Raw genomic sequence first — 12,809 nt, 5'->3', positions numbered from 1 at the left:
GTTAGTTTGTATTAATTTCCATTAATGCAATATTACTATGGCTCAGGACTAACACTGATGCTGTATTGATCAGTTTTATTGCTAATACAAATCACTATTTATGGGTTAAAATGTAGAGTGGACACCTGCGCATGTGATTGGGAAGACATGACCTTTGACACTGAATGCTGACACCATAAACATTTTTACACAAATCTTAAGAATTACATCGCCAAGTCAATCTAGACATGCAACATTACTTCAAAACATATTCACGTAATATACTTGCTATGTGCTTTGTGTTGACAACATGCTGTTTAGACAGCAGAGAAACATTTATGTCCCTAGGCAAGACGAAAACGGTTCAAATTCTTTCTAGGTTTCTTAAATCTTTGAATATTTTTCCACACAATGCCTTTAATGCAGAGCGAGACAAACTGATAAAACATGTCCTTACTAAGTCCACACCTGTCTGTAGCCTTTTACAGATCCAAACAATTAAGACATAACCTCACACATAAAGCATGTTTTCAAAAGATGCTTTTTAAAGGAATCCCTCCGGGCCAACCAGTACACATTTGTCTTTGTGTTCTGTGGAACATATGACTAGCGTGTTAAAGTAAGAGAAAGAAAGAGCGAGGACTTAGGTGTACTTGTCAGCCACCTAGTAAACATACAGGAAGCAGACTCGCATTCTGTGCTGAGCGTGTTTATATTCAAGAGGGATTTAAAGAACATGAGCTTGTCACTTATCAGAACTGGTTCCCCAGCCTCTTAACTGAACACCCAAGATTCCTCCCCACCCTTACCACTCACACCTGACACTTGGACCTTTTTTGATAGCTTGTGGAGAAAGCTATGACACTATAATTTTTAAATTGATTGATTGGTAATCTTACCCGTTTACCCGTGGGCGATAGCCTCTGGAGCATCTGCTGACCATTACTCTTCTCTCAGGTCACAGCCAGGGTTGTGCAGTATTCAGAACTAAAAATAAAATTCTCTTTAATTAAGGTAGAAAACAGGATGCAGAAGTTATACATACTGTACAAACTTATGTGCATAGAATTTTGAATGACAAGAGATAGGCCTATAAATAAAATTTAATTACACTGAAATAAGTATAACATGCGTTTAGTTTTTAAGGTTTTTTTTTAGTCATGTTTCAAATGATATCTATAGAAATTTGCATTCAAAACATGAAATTACATTTAATAATATGTGTGTATTTTACAGGCCATAAAAGAACTTACAATATACTACATAATCACAAAATTCAAATGTGTTGGGTTAATTACTAAATTAAATTGCAATTACACTCTTATGGGCGGTTTCCCGGACAGGGATTAGACTAGTTTTAGAATAAAATAAATGTAAGAGCTGTCCAAACTGAAAACAACTTGCACTGACTTCTTAAAATACATCAGTGCCCTTTGTTTTGCCTCAATATGCACACACAAGTAATGTTTTTAGTAAGGCATGTTTGATAAAACTAGTTATATTTCCTTTTTAAACTAAGGCCTAGTCCTGGCTTAAGCTAATCTCTGTCCAAAAAAAAATCTCTGTCCGGGAAACCAAAACCACTGCGTTGTTTTCTCCAAGTCAGCTTTTGTGACTGCACTATTGGCTTGCAGACTTAATTGCTTAAACTATATTCAAGAACTTGTGTTTTTCGTTTTTTCCCTATGACAGTTTTAATTTAATGATATTAACCGACTTTATATTATAAAAAGGCTGGCACGGTACTATATGACAACAGAAACATTTGTCGCGTGGTCGTACTCGTACCTGCGAGGTCCAGGGTAAAGCAAATCCACGCCCTTAGACCATTTTGTCACTACAAATAATGATTAAAAACTGCCGAATCCTTCAATTATTTTAATCGGTAGTATTACGCATCAAACAGCGGGTAAGATCTGCGCTGGTTCATGCAGTTCTTCTGAGGTGAGAAGGAGAGAGACCTGACGGATCCCCGCATGGCATCACCGACTCGCTGCTTCGGTTTTTGCCTCGCGGTACAATGACGTCATACGCAGAGCTGTTTGCACAGAGCCTGCGATATTTGCCTGCGATATTTGCAGGACTGTTAATTGTGTGTTACTCAATCTAAAGGCTGCAGCCTGCAGAGGTCACATATGCCGGGTGCATACATCAAGCCTGGGTTTGAGCATCACATTCGCAAGTCATAAACATATTACAACAATTTAGGATTAACCAAGAAAAATATTCAACTTTCCGTTCTGAAAATAAGATCGTCTTGATGATGTATGCAGCCTAGAATTGCGACCTTCGGAGGCTGCAGCCTTCGGATTAAGAAACGGGCTTGGTGCTGTTTCAGAGGCGTCATGCAACCTACAAATAAATTAAAAAAAAAAATAGATTTTTAATGTAATTATTGTCTTTTAATCTGTATAAATTAATAATATTATAAATTCTGTTCTGCCTCTTCGTCACTTTTCAGAGAAATTTGCTAGGGGTTTTGATTGTTTTTTTTATTATGTTACATGTTTTTAAAATTAAATCTAAATAGTAAATTAAATGTGTAGATTACAGCATTATTGTTTTTGCGATGACTGCTGTTTTGGTCATTTTCGTAGTTTATGTTATTGCTTTAAAATAACATAAATTTTATAACATAATGCAGTTGTGCAAATGCATGGCACAATTGAGCAGCATTAAACAGAATGGAAACATAGTGCAGGGAAGCCTGAAAGAAAGTTAGCATTAGCACTTCCAGTTCCATCTTCCCAAAGTCAATAGGGTTTTGGTTAAACTCTTTAAATAAGATATTGGGTTAGCATCAGCCCAAGATATTTTCATGTTTTATTCTACTACATACAACATACCAGTAATACCCCCCCACTCGTGATTAAGCTTTAACGTGTCTTTAAAAGGGTGATTGCTAACAAGTTGCAACATGAGACGTTGTCATCGACTTTAAATGCATGAATATCTTAAAACAATGCAACATGGAAACAATTCCCAAGATTCATCCACTTATCAGGAAACTTGTTTTTAAATGCGTTTATTGAAGGAGGTTTCTGAAGCTCGGTGGTGATGATGTTGATGTCTGTGAATCTGTGAAGATTATCTTGTTGGACAAAAAGTGTGTAATAAACTTTTTTTCAACACAGAGCTTATTTTTGCGATAATCCAAAACTCTATGGGAAAAATTAATGGCCTTTGTTGTGAGGGAACCAGTGTTCTATAACTTACTTCGAGTTGGCCTACAAAAATACGTCATCCAAAATATTGGTGCATGACGCCCCTGCTTGCTGTAGTAACATTTGCGCAATGTTTGATTTTCTTTTATTGCATACGAGTTGCATTAGATGTAGTATTTGTAAGATAAACTTTTTTTAATCTAGCATCCAAAAGCTTGTTTGTTGTTCAATTTAAAATTATGTATTTTCCTCATATTATTGTATATCATTGAGAGTAATTATAGTTTCTCTCATATTATTGTATAAATTGACATCACTTCAGTATTGACTTATGGTTGGGGCCAGATATGGTGTTTAATACCCAAATATTGATCTAACTCCAATTCATTAACTTTCACTTCCTGGCAAGTGCAATTGTTTTCAAGTGTAACAAATTCAAATTCCATCTCATGAATTGCAGTTGAGCTAGTTAAGATTTTTGCCCATCCCTGAGAACACATGGTGTCACTATTACAATGATGTTCAGTCATGTAAAAGCCAAACGAAGATCAACTGTCAAGAGAAATGTTTTAACATCAATACCAAATGTAATTCAATTCAGTTTTCCTATGACACAATAACTGACCCAGCACATGACATTTGTGATAATAACAGGTGTTTTTTTTTTTTGTATTTTGTGCTACATTAGCAAAGGTAAAGCAAAAACACTTTTTTGTAAAGCAAGAAAGAAACCATCTGCCTCGAGGCTGTGCCTGGATTGCCTTTTTGGGCGAGATAGGAGTCAACATGTTTTGAAACATCAAAGGGGAACCTGATACCTTAAGTATAAGAAGATTAGCACTTGCCATGATCTTGGGCTTAGGCTCCTCCAACACTTTCAGGATCCAAGCATCAGGCCTATAAGGGGCAATTACCTGTGAATTAGCATCAACATCTTTATATTTATTCAAAGACAACATAGCATAAATTAATCCCACATCTTAAGAATTTTTCCATTTTTCAATTGTAACCTTTCCACTTCTAAAACATCTTCCTTTTATTATAAATATATCAATACAACACTATTAAATTAATTCACCATAATGGCCAATTTACAAAGTAAAAGTAAATTTTATTTCAAGCTTATAGATAACAAAATATCATTTAAAATTTAATTCAGCATTAAAGTAGAATATTTGCACATCAATAAAATCTTGTTCTGCACATATTTTGTAGTTTATCATGTTGATTTTTTTCTCTGTGCATGTAAAGTAATTTTAGTGTGTCTGTCAGCCCGAGCCGAGACTGTCACAATGTTAATGTGAAACACCCACACAAGAAGTTTCAGAGATTAACTCAACACATGATGACAATCACATTCATACCTCTGACGTATCTCACCCACAAGCTTCTCAGAAAGTCCAGTAAAGGGTAAAAATTCAGTGAGTGTGTGTGTGTGTGTGTGTGTGTGTGTGTGTGTGTGAGAATCCTGTGGGCGACTGCGTTGACACTATTACGCTACTCTTTATCTCACCTATTACAGGTGTGAAGCAGACAGCTGTTGTACCGATGTTGTCACTTTTATAGCCCTGCACTCTGAGCTTCTCACCGGGGGTATGAGGAAAAGAATCAAGTCGTACAGCTCAGGGAAGCACACTGAAATAGGAACCCTGGAGTGGGCTTGTCTTAGCCTGAGCGGTAGATCGACAGGTCTATATATCACACCCAGAACTGGAACATCAGAACAGAAGCTCACATGCAGATCAAAGCTCCATGGAAATCCAACAGGAAAAGTGAGCAGCACTTCCCGGCCAAGAAAATTGGGTTGGTCACACAAAGCCGAAAAGTAGAAAAGTTTCTCCTGTTTTGACACTTTTCAGAGAGGACACCGAGTAGTGCGGTTTATCAAATTCTCAGACAAACCCTCTGCATGACGTCTTGAATAAGGTAAAACCACACTGAATGCAAAATTTGCTTGCCAACAGGATTCATATTTACATGTATGCATGACACTTTTATCCTTATAGTACATTCAAACTATACAGTGCATGCATTATATATGCTCTCTAAGATTTGAACACCCGACCTTATATACTCTACCAAATGTAGGACCAATGTAGTTACATATGTAAAGCTAGTTTTTGAAAGAATATATATTGCTATTGTGTAACGTTTTCGTGAAATGATCAAGAAGTTAATGACAGTAAGAACATTTAGTCTTACTGTTTTAGAGACACTTTCAGACTTCAAAGGCGAGTCATTCCACATTTAGAAAGCATAAAGTTTTTGTGAACAATTAGTGACAAAAACAAAAAAGGCAAGACTGTTTATGCAAGTCCCTCAGCCTGACAGTAGTTCTGATCTCTCTCTTTATCTCTGTCTCTCTATTTCTTTCTTTCGTTCTCTCTCAGGAGTCGCTCCACCACAGACTAATCTCTACTCTGACCTGGAACAAGAGCGAGTGTTTGATCATTGCTGTACCGCTTTCATTCTGTCATAAAGACGAACTCTGAATGCTCAATATTAAACAGCCATAAAATATTTTTAAAAGAAAACACACACAAGTGAAAATTCATTATACATCAAGTGCTCAAGCTGACATAAACCATTCAGAAAGTAAACTGATCTTCCCATAGCAGAGAGGAAATGAGGGCAACCTCACACACATTGAACATGCACATATCTGCATGTGTGTTTCTCTGTGTACGTGCATGTGAAAGTGTATGTGTTCGACTCAGAATGGTGACATATCATTAGCCATAGTGTGTTAAGGGAGGAATGTGAAAGAGAAAACTAAATCTTACTGCTAATTCTGTCACTCATTTAGAAGCCAACAGGAGACAACTAGGCACTCAGAGAGGGTCTGAAAATTAAGGACATGGACTAACTTTATTTGGGAATATGTGTTTAGGACAGGAGTTTCAGTGTCAGTGTGTATAGGTGTGGGTCAAAGTATATTGAGTATGTCTGTTCATACGTAAGTGTGGCTGAGTTTTATGGTGTATTTGTGAATACATGCCTGTAAATATCTCTGTGTGTGCATGTATGACCCAGGACTTCCAAACACCTCATTAAGCCCAAGTCCATCCAGACTCAAACAAACCTAGAGCCCCACAGCTTAGCAGGGCTTACTTGACCCTCTCATCCTTCACATGAAACTGACAGCACTATTTTTGTCACCCCAAATCATTGGACAACAGTTAGAAAGGTATTTTCTGAAACTTTACAAGAGGTATGTGGCTAAGCAAAAGTCTCTACACTCACCTAAAGGATTATTAGGAACACCATACTGTGTTTGACCCCCTTTCGCCTTCAGAACTGCCTTAATTCTACGTGGCATTTATTCAACAAAATGCTGGAAGGATTCTTTAGAAATGTTGGCCCATATTGATAGGATAGCATCTTGCAGTTGATGGAGATTTGTGGGATGCACATCCAGGGCACAAAGCTCCCGTTCCACCACATCCCAAAGATGCTTTATTAGGTTGAGATCAGGTGACTGTATGGGCCATTTTAGTACAGTGAACTCATTGTCATGTTCAAAAAACCAATTTAAAATGATTTGAGCTTTGTGACATGGTCATTATCCTGCTGGAAGTAGCCATCAGAGGAAGGGTACATGGTGGTCATAAAGGGATGGACATGGTCAAAAACAATGCTCAGGTAGGCTGTGGCATTTAAACAATGCTCAATTGGCACCAAGGGGCCTGAAGTGTGCAAAGAAAACATCCCCCACACCATTACACCATTGCATTAATGAGAAATTAAAAAGGTGTTCCTAATAATCCTTTAGGTGAGTGTATATGAATGTTACTTTTAAAAGTAATGCATTACAATATTAAGTTACTCCCAATTGCCTTACTTTTCATGGAAAGTAATGCTTACCTTACTTTTTAGTTACTTTTGCGTTACTTTTTCTTGCCTGAGGCTTGATCTCTTTCAGGCATTGCAAGTGTTTTTTATGACTGAAAAGTTTAGCATTCAGAAACTGCATATTTCATCACAAAAATGTTGAGCTCTGGCCTGCCATCTCAGTTTCTGACTCAAACTATTTGAGTGCATAATGTGACTACGTTTAGTTTAATTCAGTACATAATTTTTTTAATCAAATTAATTGAACTAAAAAAGTGAATTGCATTACTTTTTTTAAAAGTAACTTAAATATTAATGGGTACATTTAAAAAGAAATGCTTTACTTTACTTGTTACTTCAGAAAAGTAATATTATTATATGCACGTTACTTGTAATGTGTTACCCCCAACACTGTATATGTAAGACTACAGATACTTTTTAATGATTTGAAATGTTTTATTTTTCCTTGCAAAATCATATAATTGTATTAATAAAGTTTAATCAAAAGTCAGTGCACTTACAGTTTATATCCATCGCAAAACAAAGAAAAAACAGGGTATCATCTATGTAGTTTTTCTGTGTCATTTTGAATTTGATTTTACAAAAAGAAAATATTACTTCTGTATGAATGTACATTAGCTATTATGCAAAATAGCCTTTCACAAAACAAATGAATCTAACTTTTTATTCTAACAAAGTCATCACTGCTATTTTCATGCTATCAGGCACAGTATACCTAAATAAGATTGTGGTGGGATTGTCACTGTGTAGTATGAGGTTGAGGCACTCCCTGCTGAAAAAACAGCACACCAGCAAGACCAGCATATGTTGTGTTTTGGTGCTGGTTTGCTAGTGAACACCAGCTAAACCAGCATCAGCACCAGTATTAGCACCAGCTAAACCAGCACCAAACCAGCATTAGCACCAGCTAAACCAGCACCAAACCAGCATTAGCACCAGCATCCCATGCTGGTCATACCAGCAAGACCAGCATATGTTGTGTTTTGGTGATGTATGCTGGTGACCACCAGCTAAACCAGCATAATACCCATGCTGGTTTGATGCTGGTTTTTTCAGCAGGGCTGTGACTAGCCTCATACACAGCTATTATTATTTCACAGCCACCATTAACACAAAGCACGATTCGAATGCCGGCATTTAATGTATACACGGATCTTGGTAGTGGTGTAGCATTGTGCATCTTTGTTTAATGTTAATGTTTTATGTTGTTTATCACTGTTTTTGTTACTTTCCAAACAAAACTACATTTCATCTGCCATAAAACATTGAAATAACCACATGCCTATCTACGATCATTTATTGGGCAATAAACATGCATACAACGATTACAAACACTCACCAGTTTCCATTTCCAGAACCAAACCTGTGCAATATACAACCTGGGACTTTTATACACTTCCCATGCTGAGCAGCCATTTTGGTTGTGACATCATATGGGTCACCAGTTCATGCCTGTATAAAAGTGTTCTGTTTTTCTGTTTAAAGGCTTAATGAATGTTTGATATGTGTGTGGAATTTTGTGTTTGTACTTATGTATTTTCATTAATGTATATTTTGTTGCCTATATATGTTTTTATAGTTAGAGGAGAAACCCCCACCAATTTCAAAATGGTTTGGTCCAGGGGCGGAGTTAAGAATATAAAATGGCTCCCACACAGTCAGTTAGTGTGGGTTGTTGTAGGAGTTGTGTTTTTTGCTGTGTACAAAGTTTATTGACGATTGATGCAGTTCACATCAGTTGATTCAGCTGAACTAGTGTGTAAATGCTTTGTATATAGTGTATATTTTGTATAGTTTATTTTCTTTTTGATTAATTTTCTACGTTTACACCGTGTGTTGGGGATTGTTACCACGTGTGTCATTAATAAAATCATCCTTCTCCTGAATCCAAGCGGCTTCTGTGTCACTTTTGCCTCCTATCCCCTGGTCAAATCCTAACAGGGATCATTCGTGATGTTTCCAAAAAATAAGTGTGTTGTAATTGTACAGATTCTCATTGGCCTGCTGTATTAATGGCTAAAAGAGATACAGCTTGCATGGTTAAATATTATGATTTTTATTATGACACTTCTTATTTATCAGAGGTTAAAAGGTGAGAGAGTGGGACAGTGTTGGGTTTTAGTGTGTAGAGGTAGCAGTGTGTGTTTGTTTGTGTGAGAGTTTGGTGATCAGCTTGCTAATGTGCTGGCATGACAGTATAGTGCAGCACATATGATTTCTGAAGGGCACAGGGCATCAACATAGAGACAATGCTTCCTTTTCCTAAAAAATTTCTCATGTGAGACTATATGAGACTTTTTTTACACATTTTTTAGCATTTATTTCTATTTTTGCCTTTAATGACCATTGCATTTTTCACATGCACTGCAGTTTACCAACATCCAAAATATCAAAGCAGTATGTGTGAAAGCAGTCCATTATCAGCTACTACCTTACTAAAAATCTGAGCTGGTGTGTGCTTGGTAGCTAAAACATCACAAACCTCGATCTTTGTCCCAAAAAAGACTCACCTTGATTTTTTATATCACCCCACATTCATCCATTTCCCAGCATTCCATTTTTCTTAGTACTTTGCCAGAAATTAACCTTCAACCACAATTACACATTTAACACTTCACCTTAAAAACAATTACCGGCTCAAACAGATCCGGCTTCAGCCTGTATTAATTGCGGTTTGAAGCAAGATGTCAGAGCGTATGGATTTTCTGCCAGCAGGAATGTGTGTAACTGTCCCTCTCCTCCACTGGAGAGGATCTCTCTCTGAATTATTCATCATGGCTACGAGGCAGGACGGCAGAGCAGCGCTAAGGATTTAACTGCATTTATGTTTCCCTCTGAAATTAGGCCCTCGCATACACAACATGTCACAGACACATGCTGAGAACGACACACAAACGCTCACAGTGGATTCCATTGAATTTTCATTATTCAATAAAACTTTAACTGATAACAAAACCTCTGTAAAAATGTCGTTACAAAGGACTGCCATGGAATCATAAAAGAGAACAGTGAAGGAATAGGTGTTGAGTTTGTGCGTGTTTGCTCTTTGTTTGTCTTCTCCACTGTAGTTCATATCAGTGTCAGTGTGACCTTTAACCTCTCCAGCACTCGGTGAGCACAGTGAAAATCCTCTCTGAGTATCAGCCAGTCACTTTAGCTCATCACAACTCTCTGTACAGAACACTCTGAACCAGCATCACGGCACACATCCGAAGACTTCTGCCTCAAACCTGAAAAGATTTACAACCTTCTTCCAGTAAGAAGCTGATCACGTCTATATAAAAAGACAAACAGTTACAACATAGATAAATGAATCACACACCCATCCATCATAAAGTCCTACCATCAGCAACTCTTTAGAAAAGTTGATTCTCATGCATCTGACAAAACTAGAGGCTATAGACCCCTTCAAGGTTTGTAAACATTGAATGACTATCGGGTGCGCGCGCAGCACGGGGTCGAACTGTTAATACCATTTAGGCTTTATAATTTAATCTAACAGGGCTAAAAAACGATGACTTACCTCAAATGAAGTGAGCACTACAAACACAAGCCTCTTTGATATTTGCATTGTCCCAGTCTGCACGTTAATTGCTTGCAGACGCAGATGTTGTTGTTTTGTTTTTTTGAGATTCTGCTTGAATCGCGAAAACTTAACGAAAGACCTGGTGCGATTTTCACAGCCCACGATGTAATTAGGCATTTTTGACGATACCGAATAATACGCAACTCAATCTGCTGTAATGACTTTTCTGACCCCGACATGCGCAGTGGGAATAGCTTGTGACGTGAACCGTGAAGGGGTCTATAGGAAAAACAGTTTATAAATCATTCTGAATAAATGTTACCAAAAAACCAAATACTCCATAGATAATTTATTATAAAATGTTAAAATTGCAACAGGTTTCCCCATGCTGCCTTGCATGCACACTTATTCACGCTGCAAGTCTAGCATGGAAACTATGTCCCTTTTTTGCTCCATGACGAAAGACGATGACAACGTCTATGCAACACACCGAAGCACTTTTGTTATTTGTTATAGCACGGCAACAGACATGATGTAACTTTTCAATGCAGCCTACCCACTACGAAAATTAACCATGGTTTTATTGTGGTAAAAGTGTAGTAACCGTGTTTTTTTGGTGTATTGATTACTATCAGCAAAACCATGGTTTTACTACACTAACTATGGTTTAACTATGGTTTTTGAAAACCATGATTGTCAAAACCATGGTTATTTTGTAGTTACTATGATTTTACTACAGTAACCATGGTTTTTTGGTTTTAACTGTAGTAAAACCATCGTTAATTTTCGTTAGGGACAGTGTTCTAAGTAGTTTTGAACGCAAGTTTATTTAAAAAAGAGCAACTTTTGGCATTAAACACTTTCATATCCAAGAACGATGTTTGTATATGGCAAGACGTGATAACCACAAAGTTTTATAGGACCAACCTGCTAGGCATCGTCGTCGACGAAGTACAATTAACTTATAAATGGTAAGTGGTATTTATTAATATCATATTGTCAATATGCCTGTACTGTGGTTGTCACAGTGCCACTAAGTTGTGTTGCTTTTCATTATCAATATACAGCTACCGGTTTAGTTGCATAGCTTTCAGCTGTGTGCACACGAACCATTAAAAGTTGTTTACTTTGAATTGATGTCGCTCTACATACGTCATCTGGTATAATTGAAACGATTTGCTATGAGCTACGTACAGACAAATTTTATAGACATTCGTAGCGCTCAATAAACGGCTCTGGGCTTTCGTAAACCACGCCTCAAATACGAGAAAATTAGCTTATGGTTCCCAGACCACGTCTCATTCTCTATGAGACTGGCCTGGTGTTAGCCAGGTTAACTTTGTACATGTTGGTGTGAGCAAATATCTGCCATTTTGGGTGTGTCCTTTAAAATGTAAATGAGCTGATGTCTGCCTTAAATGGCAGTGACGTGGTTGGATAGTGCAGATAAGGGTTCAACATTTCAATTAGCTATTTTTTCACATGTTTGCAGAGAATGGTTTACCGAAACTAAGTTACTGGGTTGACCTTTTTACATTCTCTAGGTTGAAAGAAGCACTGGGGACCCAATTATAGCACTTAAACATGGAAAAAGTCTGATTTTCATGATATGTCCCCTTTAATGGTATAATAATTGTTTTAATTAATCTCATAGAGTTGACAGGGAGTATGAAATAGATCTGTAACCTTATAAGAAAGAATACCTTAAAATGTCCACTTCTATTTTAAAAGATATTTTAACATACCACAATAATTTTGTTTTACTGCACAATAGTTTGCAGTTTTTCTCAAAATCAATATATATATATATATATATATATATATATATTGTTTTAAGCAATGAGATGGTATGCCCCTCATAATATGAGCAAAAGTGTTTAAGAGGCACTATCAGAAAAAAAGGTACAAGAGTTGTCACTGGGACTGTATCAATAGCCTCTTTCACACAGTAATTCCAGTAAATTACCATAAATTTACCAGAATGAATTTACCAGTAAATACAAAAATGTGTTGTTCACACACGCAGTGACGTTCCATCTTTTTACCAGTAAGACATCATTCACACATCAGTATCAAAATACCAGTAAAATCTGTGAGAAAGCGGAAGTTACCTGTGGTGCGCAGCGAGCTCAGTGTTCCATTTGTAAACAATCCACGTCGTTCATAACCACGGCCCGTATTTTGTTGTCTTCACGTCTGTGGTAAACTCTGACAGTCGCGAAGTTGCTCATGACCAAACAACATTGCATTAGGCGACGTCAAACCGAAAAATGCGTCTTAAACAACAG

At 37.1% G+C, this 12,809-nt stretch overlaps 1 long non-coding RNA gene across 4 annotated transcripts in view; it reads right to left on the bottom strand.

Annotated features, from left to right (window-relative positions):
- Nucleotides 1-4,061, bottom strand: part of LOC129444675 (uncharacterized) — a 188,125-nt gene extending 184,064 nt beyond the window's left edge. For 2 of the 4 annotated variants that reach the window (XR_012359971.1, XR_008644560.2), the window contains exons 1-2: nucleotides 1,768-1,995; nucleotides 879-966 (exon numbers count right to left, since the gene is read on the bottom strand). This is a non-coding gene — a long non-coding RNA (uncharacterized lncRNA). Of the gene's footprint in view, nucleotides 1-878; nucleotides 981-1,767; nucleotides 1,996-3,961 lie in introns of those variants that run through there. The other 2 variants (XR_008644563.2, XR_012359970.1) reach the window with 2 other exon arrangements.
- Nucleotides 4,062-12,809: the final 8,748 nt, after the last annotated feature.

This window comes from Misgurnus anguillicaudatus, chromosome 21 (genome assembly GCF_027580225.2).
Source record: "Misgurnus anguillicaudatus chromosome 21, ASM2758022v2, whole genome shotgun sequence".
In the NCBI taxonomy this organism is placed as follows: domain Eukaryota; kingdom Metazoa; phylum Chordata; class Actinopteri; order Cypriniformes; family Cobitidae; genus Misgurnus; species Misgurnus anguillicaudatus.
Note: the sequence above shows the minus strand (reverse complement) of the source record. Positions and strands in the feature narration are given on the sequence as shown.